The sequence below is a fragment of the Lygodium microphyllum genome, chromosome 17 (assembly GCF_053477565.2).
Source record: "Lygodium microphyllum isolate KBCC chromosome 17, Lygodium_microphyllum_v1.1.10, whole genome shotgun sequence".
Lineage (NCBI taxonomy): Eukaryota > Viridiplantae > Streptophyta > Polypodiopsida > Schizaeales > Lygodiaceae > Lygodium > Lygodium microphyllum.
The window spans coordinates 104,423,189-104,438,640 of NC_141151.1; positions in this window are offsets into that span (position 1 = coordinate 104,423,189).

Here is a 15,452-nt window from a genome sequence, read left to right on the forward strand (position 1 = left end):
CCTATCGCGCTTAATGTGCATACCAAGAATGTGAGAGGCCTGTCCCAAATCCTTTATCTCAAATCTCTTCTTCAACTGAGATTTAAGAGCATCCATCTTATCATGAGCTTTCCCTGCTATCAGCATATCATCCACATAAAATACCAAAATAAGCAAGGAACCATCATGGACTTTCTTCTGTAAACACATGGATCCATAGCACTCCTGCTATAGCCATGTGGCAGCATAAAGGCATCAAACTTATGATACCACTCCCTAGGTGCCTGCTTCAAGCCATAAAGACTTTTCTTCAACTTGCACACTAGGTGCTCCTTGCCAGGTTCTGCAAATCCCTTAGATTGCTCCATGTATATCTCATCATGCAAATTCCCATGCAAGAATGCAGTCTTGACATCCATATAGTAATACAAGTCCAAGTCAAGCTACGTGACTAAGGCCAAAACCAAGCGTAGGGTGGTCATCTTGACCATAGGAGAAAAGACTTCATCAAAGTCAACTCCATGCTCTTGTTTAAAACCCTTAGCGACAAGCCTTTCCTTATAAGCTAGCTTGGGGTTTCCAAGGGTACTTTTTAGCTTGTACACCTATTTGCATGGCAAAGCCTTCTTCCCCTGAGGTAGTGCAACCAAATCCCAAGTCATATTCTTATGCAGGGAGTCTATCTCAGACTGCGTAGCCCTCTCCCAAGAGTGACTATCACCCCTGCGCATAGCCTCATCATAGGTGAGAGGCTTTCCTACATCTGTAACCAAGACATAATGCATCGAGGACTCAAATCTATCACGTGGACGTCTATCTCTAGTAGACCGTCTCATAGCAAGCTCTAAGCCAGTCCAACACCCTGGCTATATGTACCAATTGATGTATCATGTGGTGGGGGGACTTGCTCAAGATGATGCACCGAACACACACAGAATGCACAAGGAGAAGCTCACTCAAGAGACAAGAAGAGAGATGGAGGCCAAAACGTTTTCTTGCTGATTTCTTCTTCTTCCACTCACTTTACAATGTACACAAAGTATAGATAAGATACAACATAAAGGAAAGTGGCCTACTAAGTCAAACAATGCATAACCGACTACACTAGTTGACTAGCGCTATAACTATGCCAGCTGTAAATAGGTATAACAACTTGAATATAATAAGTAATGAGTCAGTGGCCATGTGAGAGTCATAATGATCACCGACGTGCTAGTGTAGACGTGTGGACCCATCTAGCCAGGTGGTCCATCATCAATGTCTGCATGTATTAATCTTGTCATCTCAACACTCCCCCTCAAGCTCAACTGCATCTCTGCAACTCCAAGTAAGCTTCGAAACTTTTGAAGCTTCTCTGTACCCAATGCCTTCGTAAATATGTCAGCTATCTGATCCTGTGTGCTGACATATACCAAGTCAATCTCACATGCTAGTACCTTCTCTCTCACAAAGTGGTAGTGTACCTCAATATGTTTTGTCCTGGAATGGAACACAGGGTTCCTAGCCAACTGTATACTGCTCATGTTGTCACAATAAATGATAACTGGACCTTCCACCTGCACATCTAAATCAGCCAATAACTTTTGTAGCCATACTACCTCACATGCTGCAACAGCAGCACCTCTATACTCAGCCTCTGTACTCGACAAAGCAACTGTAGATTTCTTTTTGCTGCTCCAAGTAACTGATGCACTACCAAGAGAGAACATGTATCCACTGGTAGATCTTCTATCAGACATACTACCAGCCCAATCTGCATCTGTGTATCCAAACACCTGTACATCTGTACCTGCCTCAAAGAAAATTCCATAATGTAATGTGGACTTCACATATCTCAATATGCGTCTGACTGCATCCAAATGTGGCTTTCTAGGTACTTGCATAAACCGACTCACAAGACCAACAGTATAAGTCTGGCCTTGTAATGGTCATGTAGATCAAACTCCTCACTATCCTCCTAAACATAGTAGGGTCTTCTATCTCATCCCCAACATCAGCACTCAACTTTACATTATGCTCCAACGGGACTGAAAGTGGTTTGCATGCTGTCATACCATACTTTGACAACATATCCAAGCCATACTATCTTTGGGATAGCCATATACAATCATCACATCTGATCGCCTCAATGCCAAGGAAGTACCTTAGTTCACTTAAATCCTTCATCTCAAACTTCTCCTTCAAAGAGTCCTTGACTTCAGCAATCCCACTATCACTATCACCTATAATAATCAAGTCATCCACATAGATGACTATGATGACCAAACCTACATCTCCATTTCTCACATAAAGTGAGTGATCAGCATCAGAAACATAAAATCCAATATTGACAAGATACTCCCTAATCTTGTCAGACCATGCTCTAGGTTCTTGCTTGAGCCCATAGAGAGCCTTCTTCAATATGCACACATACGTGGGATGCTCTAAATCTTCATAACTTGCTGGCTTATCCATATACACTTCTTCCTACAAATCACCATGCAAGAAGGCATTCTTCACATACATTTGCTGCAACCTCTAACCTTTGGCTACTGCCAAAGCAATCACACATCTGACAGTTGCCATCCTAGCAACTGGACTGAAGGTTTCTTCATAATCTATGCCATATTCCTAGGCATAGCCTTTTGCAACTAGCTTAGCTTTGTACCTACTAATAGAACCATCTGCAACATTGTGCTTAATCTTATAAACCCACTTACATCCAATAGCTTTCTTTCCCTTCGGCAATGATACTAGATCCCAAGTCTTATTGGCCTCTAATGCATCCATCTCCTCATCCATTGCTGCATCCCAATGAGTATGACCAACAGTATCCTCAAAATAAGTGGGCTCAACATTCTCAACTAGTTTCACCATATAAGCATAATGGTGAGTTGCATAATCTTTAAAACCAAATCTTTTAACAGGGTATCTAACCCTGCTAGATCTGCGTACCACCGGATCACTCAATGGAGCCTTTACATTACTATGAGCTCTCTATACACCTGGTGTCCTGACAGAAGGAATACCAAGCTCATCATCCAAGCTCTCTGAGCCACTGGAGTCTCCATCAAGAATTGCATCAATGCCGTCTGACACTTTATTCTTTTCTTTGTCTTTACCTGTAGTGCTACTAGATGCACCTGAAGATGTAGAGCTACTCCTTAGTCTCCCAGACCAAGGACTACCAGATGATGTCTCCGGTTCACTAAGAGTCCGTGATTCTTGCTTTTCAGCCTGCACATGAGTGTCATGATCATCATCATCATCCAATGCATCACCACTAGATGCATACCAACTGCTCATTTCATCAAAGATGACATCCCTGCTCACTTTGAACTTACATATGATAGGGTTATAACAACGATACCCTTTCTGCTCTAAAGAGTATCTAATAAAAACACATTTTTTTGCCTTTGGATTAAGCTTCTTCCGTAGCTCATCTAGCACATGAACGTATGCAACACAGCCACACTTATCTTTCACTTGAGGTTTGATGAGGTCACCCTTGCTAAAGGTTGTGATTATCCTCACACCCGGTAGTGTCAAGTGTATCCTTTATGCTACATAATCGACCTCACACTTCCTTGTCCTTTTGAAGGGTCTTCCTAACTAGGAGGATTTCCTTTTCATAATTAGCACTATTTGGAGGAACATGGAATAGGATAGGCAAGCTTTTAGTTTCAATAGTTACAAGGATTTTGCACTTCCCTATAAGTGCTTGTAGGTGTCCCTCATAAGGATTAAGAGTTGCATTAGTTGGTGTGAGCTCTAGTTGTCCTAGTCACGTCCATGCTTCATAGGTCAAGATATTGAAATCTACTCCTTCATTGATGAGAGCATCGATATTATGCTCTGTTTTTACGATGAGTTTGACCCTATGATAAGCAAACGGTACTATGTCTTCATCTTTCGGGTCATGGCTTATAAATTCAAACCTTCTAATACATGCCTTTGAGTCCCCAACTGCACAACCAAAATGTGAATTCTCTACCGATATATTGGGTCGTCTATGTAGTGCCGCTCGAGGTGCATATATCATCAAGACTGTCATGTCTAGTCATCCTCATAGTTGTAGCTTGATATTTTTCTGTTTCGCTTTAACTAGATGCAATCCGAACGCAACACATACATGTTTTTGTGGTGTGTTCTTTTTGTCCTTGTTGGCTAGATTGGCCCATTGAGGTTCTAGGGTCTCTGTTCTTTGTTTGGGTATGGGCTTTTGGTTGATGTTTTGCAAGTGAGAATCTATGCTTGTATAGAGCCATTACTACACTAGAATCTAATTTGGAGGACCTGTCACGGCACGTGTTTTCTCTCCAACCTACTTGGGGGAGCTGTGGAGGGGGGGGAAGCCAAGTTTTGAACTACTTGCTCTAGAGTTTAGCCCAGTGATAGATCTATGATGTGCTTTCAACTCCTTACGGTCTCTGGGTTGGTTTCAAGGCTTAGATGTGTCAAATCTGTATTCTATTCACTTGTTCGATTTTGATAGCTTTCTATTTGATTCTCAAAAGTCCGATCCTCAAGAGTTCAATTATTAGAATCAGACGTTTGATTTTGGGACTGATCCGATAGTCTGAGTCTGAGTGGTTCGATTATGAGTTGGTCTGCAATTTTGGTGGCCTGATTTTTGTGTGTCCGATTCTGTGAATCGAACATTCGATTATGGGATGTGTGATCTTTCTACGTCCACCTAGTGTGAAATATTGAGAGAGATCTCCTGGATTAGTGCCTAAGATAGATAGGATTTAGAGAGTCCAATTTTGAATGTTCCAATTGGGAGTGTCTGATTTTGGATGGTTCGATTTGGAGTGTCCAATTTTGGATGGTCCGATTATGGGATGTTCAATTTTCATGCGTCCGATTCTAGGATGTCTGATTTTCAAAATTGGATAGGGTATGCCCAATCAAACAAGATGGGTTGGTCTAAGTTTGAAAATTAGATTGTCCGATTCTGAGAATCGAATCGACGAATCGAGTCCGGTCCTGGGAATCGGACTCTGGTAACTATCTCCGACTTCTGCGGACAAGTTTCCAAGATGCCGAAAATCAACTCGATTCTAATGATTTTGGTTATGAGGGATCACACAAACTTTCAAAATGTAAGAATAGACCCTAATGAAGGATTGTATATACTTGGAATAGCAAATAAACTCCAAAATACAAATCGGCAAGTAAATCAAACCCTCTTGCCCTGTTATGACAACAGAAACTGTAATGCTTGTTTTCCTTTTTTTCTTTGTTTTTTCCTACTCTAATGCATCCAAATCACAAAGAAAACACCTACCTACTCCAATATACTTTTCCAAATCCAAAAAACCAAAAACCTACTTGCTAAGGACATCAAATACCTCTTCAAAATCCCTCACTTCCTACCTATCTACCTCAAGCATCGGTTTGGGGAAAACCCTACTTCAATGCTCAATTCGGAGTGCGCAAGCACTCAAGGCTTGAATCCATTGGTCTCGACAATGGAACCAAAATGTAGGGGCAAAAACCACAAAGACTATGGACCGCTTATTATTCAAGTGTTTCAAGCCAAGCATTAATGGCTACCTCTTACATAGGTGATGCGCTATCTCTCTCTACGAGTGTAGTGATCTTACCTCCATGCCCAATCGAGTTGCCTCCTCTCTCGAGCACTCTGGTAGCTCCACAATCCAAGTGCAAGCTTCAGGCAAGCTCGATCCTCAAGCTCCAAGCTCCATTGCCACGAGCAAGAGAAGAGAAGAGAAGAGAAGAGAAGAGAAGAAAAGAAGAGAGGAGAAGATGGAGAGCTTCTCCACCACAGTCCCTCACCCTCACACACTTGCTCTCTCACACCCTCATACTCACTCTCTCAAGCACAAGCTCAAGCAAGCAAGAAGAAGAAGAAGAGGATGAGAGATACTTTTGGCCATACACAAGAATAGGCTTCTCATTCAGTTTTCAACTTTATATACAACACCCTAAATCCCTTTTGGGCAGTCATCCCCTTATCCCCTTTTTTACATGGGTGGTTGTGGCCTAGGCCCTTTTTCCCATTGTCATTCTATCTTCCTAGCTTCCTTTCTATCACCCATCTACCTTTACAATTTGCATGGGTGAGAGCATGACGCTTTTAAAATAAATCATGATATACCTTCCACTTTTTTACAAAAGTATTCACTTGTGCTTTTTCTTGTGAACCTTTCTCCTTGATTTAGGCCTTTTCTACACTTCTTGTGCTTCTATTTTTTTCTTGGTGCACCTTCATCTTCTGCTTCACTTTTGCCTTGGCTTTGTCTTCTACTTTAGATTTTATGGATTTTCCACCTTGTTTGTTTAAGGGTCAACATCAGCTTTAACTTAGCTATCATCGCATGATTAGGAGAAGTAATTCCTGGAGTATGTGTTTATTAATGAGAAACTTGAAGGAATTAAGCCAGATTGGTGTGGTATGATGGGTACTTTAGTTTTAGATCTACTGCCTCAAAAAGAATAGACACTACAAGGATACAAGAGTATAGCGACGGCCATTTCCGACAAAAATTAGTGGTGTCGCTATTTGCGTTGCAAATGGACGCAAACAACAATGGTTCTCATGTGAAAAAAAGCAAGCCAAAACCCGAGCGCGTTAGTTTGCACGAACGAATGAAAGAGGGAGAGAAAGGGAGAGCGAACTGCATCTTTCGTTTGAGAGGGAGAGGGAGAGAAAGAGAGAAAGAGGGAGAAGGAGAGCTTCTCACCACCATCGCCGCTGTTTGCAAAGAAGAGGAGGAAGTGTACGGAGGGCAAAGAGGAGCCATCATCGCGAAGAGAGGAGCCGCCGAATCCATCCTCGGACCTTTGCGGTGAGTGCATTTTTCCCTCTTGCTTTGTTTTTGTTTTTTCTCCTTTTCTTTTGCTTGTTTTTGTTAAAAATCATGTATATTGAGAGAGAAAGAGAGGAAATGAGAGAGGGAGAGGAAGAGAGAAAAGGAAAGAAGGAACGAGTGAGAGAGGGAAAAAACATTTAACATAATAGAGAAAGAGAGAGAGAGAGGGAGGGAGAGAAGAGAATGAATGAATAAAAAACAAAGAGAGGCTAAGATCATGTTATTTAATTTCTTCTTTTCTTGTGTGGTGTAGTAGTAGTAGTAGTAGTAGTAGTTCTTCTTTTCTTGTTTGTAGTGCTTGAAAGTGTCAAATTTACCTCCTCTAATCGTGTCAATATTTGCTCACAAGCATTCAAGTGATCAGCCACAAACTGTCTACATCCACGCAAATCAAGACTTTCATTCTTTTCTTCTTCTGCACAACCCTTAATAGGCACATCATCAAGAAAAGGCATGGTATACTGCGGAATATAGTCTCGAAGAACTATATGCATAGCATTCATCATATGAGCAACTGAGTTTGTAGCACCTTGAGGCAAGGTACACATCCTCACAAGACCAATAGGTGTCCGCATAGTAGTAATATCCCTGCTTTCCAAGGCAAGCTGAAACTGATCATAACCTGAATACAAGTCACCTAGTGAATAGATGGCTCGTCCTGCAAAAGCCTCAGCAAATTCATCCACAACTGGACCTGTACCCACATTCCTGATTGTCACTTTGTTCACGGGCTGCATATCCTGAATGAATCTCAAAGTACCATTCTTCTTTGGTACAGTAAACCACCTGTTAGAATAGGGTGCAGAAGAGGGTTCCAAAATCCCCATTTTAATCTTCTCATTCAGCAACTCTATCAGTTTTGGCAAGTGTGCTTTAGGCACAGGTATAGGACGTATATTCCATGGTATATGAGGAACAGTGAAGATGACCATAGGTGCAACCAATTCGGGACTAATGCAGCCAATTTCATGTGGAAAGAAAGCAAATGCCTTACCATGACGTCCAAGCATCTCTCTAAAACATTCTTTTTCCACTGGAAGCAAAAAATCATCATTTCCAATCTTCAATTCTGCAAGAGTTTCAGCTGTAAACTTATGTCCAATATTTGCAGGATCCCTCAACATAGGCTGCTTCATAGCTTTTTCAATCTGTTCATCACTATCAGAAGGAAGCGGCCCTGCAACCGGCTTAACCTTCTTATCAACTGTTTTATATTTTGTGTCAACCTTGGCATCATTCAAGCACTCTTTTCTTTGCTGCAATTTCTGCAAATTTTCAGCATCTTTCAACTCTGTTGGCTGAAAAATTTCAGCCTTTAGCTCTATGGACTGCATGGGTGCAGTCTGAAACTCTGTATGCAGAAATTTTTCTGCATTCAACTCTGTTGGCTGAATGAATTCAGCCCTCGGCTCAATGGACTGCATAGACGCATCCTGAAACTCTGTATGCAGAAATTTTTCTACATTCAACTCTGTTGGCTGAATGGATTCAGCCCTCTGCAATTCTGTTAGCTGATCAAGATCAGCCATAAATTCAGTTTGCTGAGTTTTCTCAGCCTCTAACTCTGTTTGCAGCATAAAACCAGAAATTTCCTGAAACATATCCAAGGTTTGCACAGGTATAATCTTTGAACCCTTACATACATCAGTTTTCAGCATTGCACTCATCTCAAACAATGTATCTGCATAAGACATCCCTTCATACAATCCATCCACATGCTCTTCTGCTTGCAAAATACCTGCATTCTTCAACTCTTTCTCCTTATGACCAATGTACTGCCTGGCAGCTCTAGGCAAATCTGAAATTTTCTGATAACTTACTGAACTATCTGAAGTAAACCCAACAAAGTTATTGGAGAAAGACTGGCTGCCAGGAGGCGAGATCTCCTCTTTTCTCCGCTCCGTACCACTGGCGTCTCGCAAGACAGCGGTACCTAATGAAAATCCAACTCCTTCGCAGGTAGTGGCGCCTCACGCAAGGAGTCCCTGTTTCTCGGATGATTTACCCCAACAGTCATAAACTGAACAGCTCGCATACCATCTTTACTGCGTATCCGCGCATAAGCTGATCCATCATCCATCACTTTTGTTTCCATTCTCGCTTCTGTAATGAAAGGCTGTCCAAGAATAATCGGATAAGAGCATGAATCCTGAACAAAGCAATGATAATCCTCTTCAACATTACCAATAGAAATTCTGATACTCGGACAAGCAGCATACATATCACCAGAAGTATTATTAGCGGCTCTCATGCGCCAGCCATGCTCTGCATCCATAGGCCACTTGCCACTCTCATAAACACCTCGAGCAATAAGATTAATCTCAGAACCATGATCAACTAAAGCAATCAAGGGAATTTGTTTCTCTCCAATCCTTACCACTGTCTCAGTGGTTGCTCTAGCCCAATGACTTCGTGAAAAATGGCTACGAGGAATGAGAATAGGGGACTCATCATCTTCATACTGCATAGGTTGCACTATTTTCTCCAATTGCGGATTAACAGAAGCATTCTCAACCATCACTGCATCATCATGCTCTTCCCCAAGAGCTCCATGCCACAATCCCTGTAAAGCAGGTCCTTCCATCGCGTGTCGTTTCCTCCGCAAAAGATCCTGCATCTGATCCTGTATTTCTCTTCTAGCAATCCCAAGAGCCTCTCCAACAGTAAAAGTAACTTCACTATTCAAAATTGTTTCATGAAAAATCTTACTCATATCCGTTTGCATATCAAGGTCTGACAAGAGCTTGAATCCTGGCTCTTTTCTTGGTTGCCTCTTTTCCTTCTGCTTGTCTTCCATTGGTTGATCGGAACCTGTTTGAGTTGGAGAATTTGGCATAGGTGGAGGAGGTGGTGAAACAAAGTCACCCCCTCTAGTCTTTTTGGAGGAGCTAGGACCCTCCTCATCTCTTCTTCTTTTTTCTTCAACCATGGCATCTAAACCCTGCGTTTTAGCAATATAAGCAAAAATAGAATACCTGTCAACAGGAGAATCCCATCCTGTTTCTCCTCGGATGCTAGAGCCCACACAAGTCATAGTAGAAGTTTGAACTTTTCCTCTTCTCGCTATCTCCAAGGCAGAAGACCATAAAGCAGAGTCTCCATCAGATTTCTGCTCAAGCTGGACTCCAAAAGCTGAAGCATCTCCTCTAACACTCACATAAGCTGATCGCGCAGCCATATCATCAACAAGCTTCTTCATACCTCCTTTACCGAAGTTCGTGTCAAGAGGAGCGCCAGTCTCTGTCAGCCATATCTTCCCATCTTGCCCCCAGAACACTACATTCTTCTTACGTGCTTCCTGAAAAGCATCACAATCTCTGCAATGTTGGTGCTCTGTACTATCACACCAAATACATCGTCGCCCTTTTCTTTGACCAGCTGGAAAAGCAGTCACTGGAGTAGGCGCTACAGCAGGTACAGACATAAGTTGCTCCTTTAACTTACCAACTTCAGCTCTGACTGCTTCAATCGTCAAATCCGACAAGCCTTTAATAACATCATCTACAGATAAGGGCACTGGAGCAGCAGGTACTGGTGGATTCACAGCAGGAAGAGTAGGCTTAGGCAAAGAAGTAGCAGGGGTAGAAGAAGAAGTCTCCAAGGATTTTTCAGGAACTGATCCTGTGTTTCGATGCAATCTGACTCTCCTGCGCTGCTTCTTGACAAGAGCATTCACAGCATCAATGACATGTCTCCACTCAGTCTTTAAACCTGAATCAGTAGCTTGATCTTCCAAAAGATCATCCAACTTTTCCTGTAAATCAGCATCTGCAGCTTGCAAAAATAACTCCACTTTCTGCATCTCCAAAGCTTGCTGTTCAGTCCCATCCAACTGATCATAACGGCTTTCAAACTCTCGCAGAAGAGCGGTAACAGAAAGTCCCTTATTAGGCATAGAAACCCATGCTAAAAAATTCCTGCGATTCATAAGACCTGTATCCTCCAGGAAATATTCATCTTTTAATGCCTTTTTAAATTCAGCCCAACCTGCATGTGCCTCTTGAATTTCTGCAATTCGACCTTCAAGAGCGCGCACCACGATCCGCAAGAAGTAGCGGCTCCAAACATCTTGAGATACCCCAAAAAACTTCATCTTTTCTTCATACAAATGCAGGTAAGTTGACACTTGCTGGCCATTAAACTGCTTCATCTCCTGTTGGACAGCTTTCAAAGCATCCATAGCATCACTGTCTCGTTTTGCATGAACTTGCTGCTGCATATACATGGTAAATGACTGAAACAGGTTCTTCATGACATTATCATTTGTCATCTCTTCTTGCGAGTCTCCCATCTTGCTGATGACGCAGCACTTTTACGTCGGGTTCACCAGAAATGTCGTAGAGATCGTGCGAGAGCTGCAGAACACGGGGTTCAAGGTACAGCAAGAAATGAGGCTAACAAGAAGAACTCAATTATTGGATGTTAAAGTTCACTATATTCTTTGTCATAATCAAAAGAAACTGAGCAAATCCATGTTCTTGATTTGCTGTCATAAACAGTTTTTGTATTTCAACAAGTACAGCATCAAGTAAAGACTTGCACGTGGTCGTTCAGCTGTAGTATGCCATGTTTGAAGATGAAAACTCTGTCGAGAGGATTGCTGAGAATGGGAACTGGGTTACTGAAATTTCAGCCTAAACTGGGCCTTTGGGATACTCGCAACATGGAAGTTGGTTGCACTTTCAGATTTACTTTCCAAGGAAAGACCTTACTCAATGTCATGCAGCATTTAAAGAGTTAAGGTTCACACAAAGCAGAAAATCTATGCATCCCTGTTTCGTGCATGCGACCCCCCATTGATGTCATTGAAGGCAGGAACTGGTAGAACAAGAGACTTGTTTCCTGCCAAATTTGCTATGTGCTGGAAAAGTGGAATCTTTTTAACAGCTGCTCCATCCTTGCAATAGACATGCAAGTCTGGCTCCAATATTTCCTGCTACCAGTCTCATTGCATTAACAGTTGTCTCACTGTACCTTCATGTGTTTCATTTCTATGTTGAAAGCATATCAATCTGTCCTCTTGTTTTCTTGATACAGGATTGAGCTAAAAGATCTCATTATGTCTGTGGTCCGCCGAATCGGATCATGTAATTATATGTGTATCTATACCTGGGTTCATTGGCAGCATACTGTCTTTATCAGGTGCTGATTCTTGGCTCCTGGTAAGCATCTCAAACTTATCTGTTGAAGCATCACTACTTGAAGCACTCTCTCCACTAAATGCCTGTCCTGCGATCAGCTGGATTGACTCATCAAGGGACATTTGCTGGAAAACACCCGTGTCTTGAGGAGCATTTTGAAAAACAACGGGTGATGCTATGGATCCAGTACAAAATTCCAGTGTCGATGGCTGACTTGAATGGCGGACAAACTGTCCATTTGGTGGTAAAACAACACTTGACTGGAGCTCAGAGTTTCCACTGAGGTCTAACATGAAAGCATCGGGTGTATGGTAGTCCACGTGTGCCACTGGAGAATGTAGCATGGATGGTGAGGTTGAAACATGAAGTTACAACGATAGTCCAATTTGCGATGTTTCTGAATCAGGCTGAGCTAAGAAGGATCCTTCCCTCAGTGATTCCCCAGCAAGCTGATGCATAAATGGCATTGCGATTCCCCATGCAGTATGATCCCTGATGATAACGTTGCAGGCTGCAGGTTCGTTGCCAATTCTACATGCCCCATGAAACCCGATTCACAGACGGCCCCAGACACCCATTCGCACTCTCTTGCTGCCGCAAACCATCAACAGGAAAGGAGCTGAGACAGAGAAGCGCGAAAAGGAGAAAGAGTCCATCATTTCTTGCCCCTTCCTTCCTCCTATCCACTTCACTTATTCAAAGATCCAGATGCAAAGGTAGTAGCACTCCGAGGAGACGATGATGAAGATGATGGTTGGATGTCGAAATTGGGGAAGCTGAAGTCGTCCCTCCGACCCTCGAGTATCAGCATGACACTTTTTTGTCTCCTCTGCTTTCGCCCAGTAATCATCATAGCCCCTCTCATCTCCTGATTTAGAGCTCTCTTCCTCGTAATTCTTCTCACGATTGATTAATGTAATATATATAGCTTGCCTCTACTCAGTCTCATCATGACTCTCGTGAAAGAGATACCGAAACATGGAGATGCAGACACAGAGAGATTAAGCGCCAGAACTGTAGAGGGCGGAGGTCCCAGAAACCATGTCGGCCATCCACATTTTAGAAAGGTCGCTCATCAAGGCTGAAAACAGACTGACGATCCCATGTCATCGTTTAGCGAGGTGCCACTCTTTCGGCTCAGCAGTGTCGACCCTACAATTGAAGCCTCTGTTGCCTGTCAATCCACGAGTGCCACTACAGACAGGACTACAAGGAACTGATTTTGCAACAAACTTGGGAGGGTTGCTGTGCAGGCTGGTGGAAAGCCTTGAATTTTGGTCAATTGAAAATAGAAATGGTGCGGAGCTTCTTCGTCTGGAGAGAAGCAATCATAAACACTGAACTCAGCTTGATGAGCCAAGACACAGCCAAGTTCCATCTTTAATTTTTCCACCTCTTCATCTTTTTCCCTAATGATCCGCACTCAGAGAGCCTCTTGAAGGCGAAAGCCCCTTTTCTCCCTTTCCTTTCGCCATAGAAAGCCAAAAAGAAGGTACCTCCCCTCTGCTTTCGCCACACAGCCCGCCATTCTTCCCTTTTTCAAAAATATCCCTCTCCCTCTTTTATTAGTTTTCTTTTTTTCTCTTTCCTTAGAACTCCCCCTAGTAGCATCTTCACACCAGCTCGAATCAAGTCTCTTACGTGCCAAGTCTTTTATGGTTACCCAAGTTTCAGCTGAACCCCATCCATGGGCGGTTGATCCCGAGGTGGACAGAAATACTCATACAGCACCACTGTATGCAGAAGCATGATCCACTCGTCGCATTGCAGTTGCAGCTCTTACAATATCTGAAAACTCGGAGCAATACAGCTAAGGCATTCTTGTCAGTCATCCTTACGAGTTCACACTCCTCACAAAAAATGGAGAACAAATATACTAATATCTACGTCTTCTTAGGCGCCCATGTAAACAGCACATTGTCTCCAACTCCTCCCCACTATACTTATACGCATAAAATAAATGTTATCACAACAACTAAGTATGTACAAAGTACCAAATTCCATGCACAACTTTTGGGTGTTTTAAACACTTCGAATGCGCAGCAATACGACAACGTGTGCCCATAAAAAATGATAGTTCCTTCTAGGTAATTTGAATACACGCTATCGCCCAATGGTTTCCAATGCCACCGCCGCCTGCTCTATACATCAGCTGCCTGAAGCATTTACAATTGTTAGAAAATAATAAAATTAAACCAACAAAACTGAATACCTAGCAATCTTTTGCTACAAAATAAATAACTAGGTTGGAACTCTGTCGTCCTAACCTTAATTTAGTACGATTGTACTCTAAACTCATAAACGTCCATTAATTTAAATATGTATTTTGTGGAATCACCTGCCATGGAATCACCCACGTGCACATTAAATTAACATGACGTCAGAAAAGGATAGGTGTCCCCGTCAACTTCTCGTACAAGGAATCCACCTTGTGTACGTGTCCCAGTAAATAAATATAGTTTTACAGAATCCACCGCAAAACCTCACGAAATCCATCGCGGTCTCATGGAATCCACCGTGGAATATGCCTCTTGGCATCATACCCCCGGGGTGGGACAACAATGGTCCTCAATTGCTATTAGCTCAATGTGGAGCGAGCAGTGAGGGATAAGCACTTAGGTCACGTGAGTGCATCCATTGAGCCTCTTCAACAGGATGATTTTTAGTCTTAACCAAATATCTAGAGTATCTACGGCCATTTCTAGTGGTTATAAAGTCAGTGTCTAGAATAGTTTCAGGTTCAAGGATTTTAGTTTCTTCTTCTAACAAAGGAGGGTTTTCATAGATAGGGTAAACACATAATTGGCCTCTAAAAGGTTGTAACAAACTGATATGAAAAGTATTGTGGATTTTCCAGTGTTGGGATAGTTCTAATTTAAATGCATTACCATTGGTTTTGTGAATGATCTTGAAAGGTCCATAAAATATAGGGGCTAGCTTAACAATAGGGTGTTTCTCAATACTTTGTGATCTTCTCTTTTCAATTCGTAACCAGACATAATCATCAACTTTGAAACTCATAGCTTTTCTTTTCTTGTTAGCTTGTTTAGTGTATGATTGTTGGGCTAATAATGTCTTTAACTTCAACAAAAATAGTAGTATGCATATTGGCAATATCATCAGTAACTTTAACTTTTTTGACAATGATGTAACATGTGTAGGTAATCTATGCCCATAAATGATTTCAAAAGGTGCTTTCTGTGTAGCTATATGTGGTGTATTATTATATGCAAATTGAAGTAAATGCAAGTGTGTATGCCATTTTTATGGTTTTGAAATTGTGTATGCATGTAAAATATCTAATATTGTATTGTTAGTAGCTTTTGTTGGCCCATTAGTTTCAAGATGAAATGTAGATGAGAAATCAATCGTTGTACCTAAATTACCAAACAAAGTAGTCCAAAAATTATTACAGAATCTAGAATCACGATCTAAAATAATAACTTTTGGTAAATCATAGTTAGTGAAAACAGTCTTCAAAAACAATTGTGTAGCTTGAGATGTAGTTAATGTT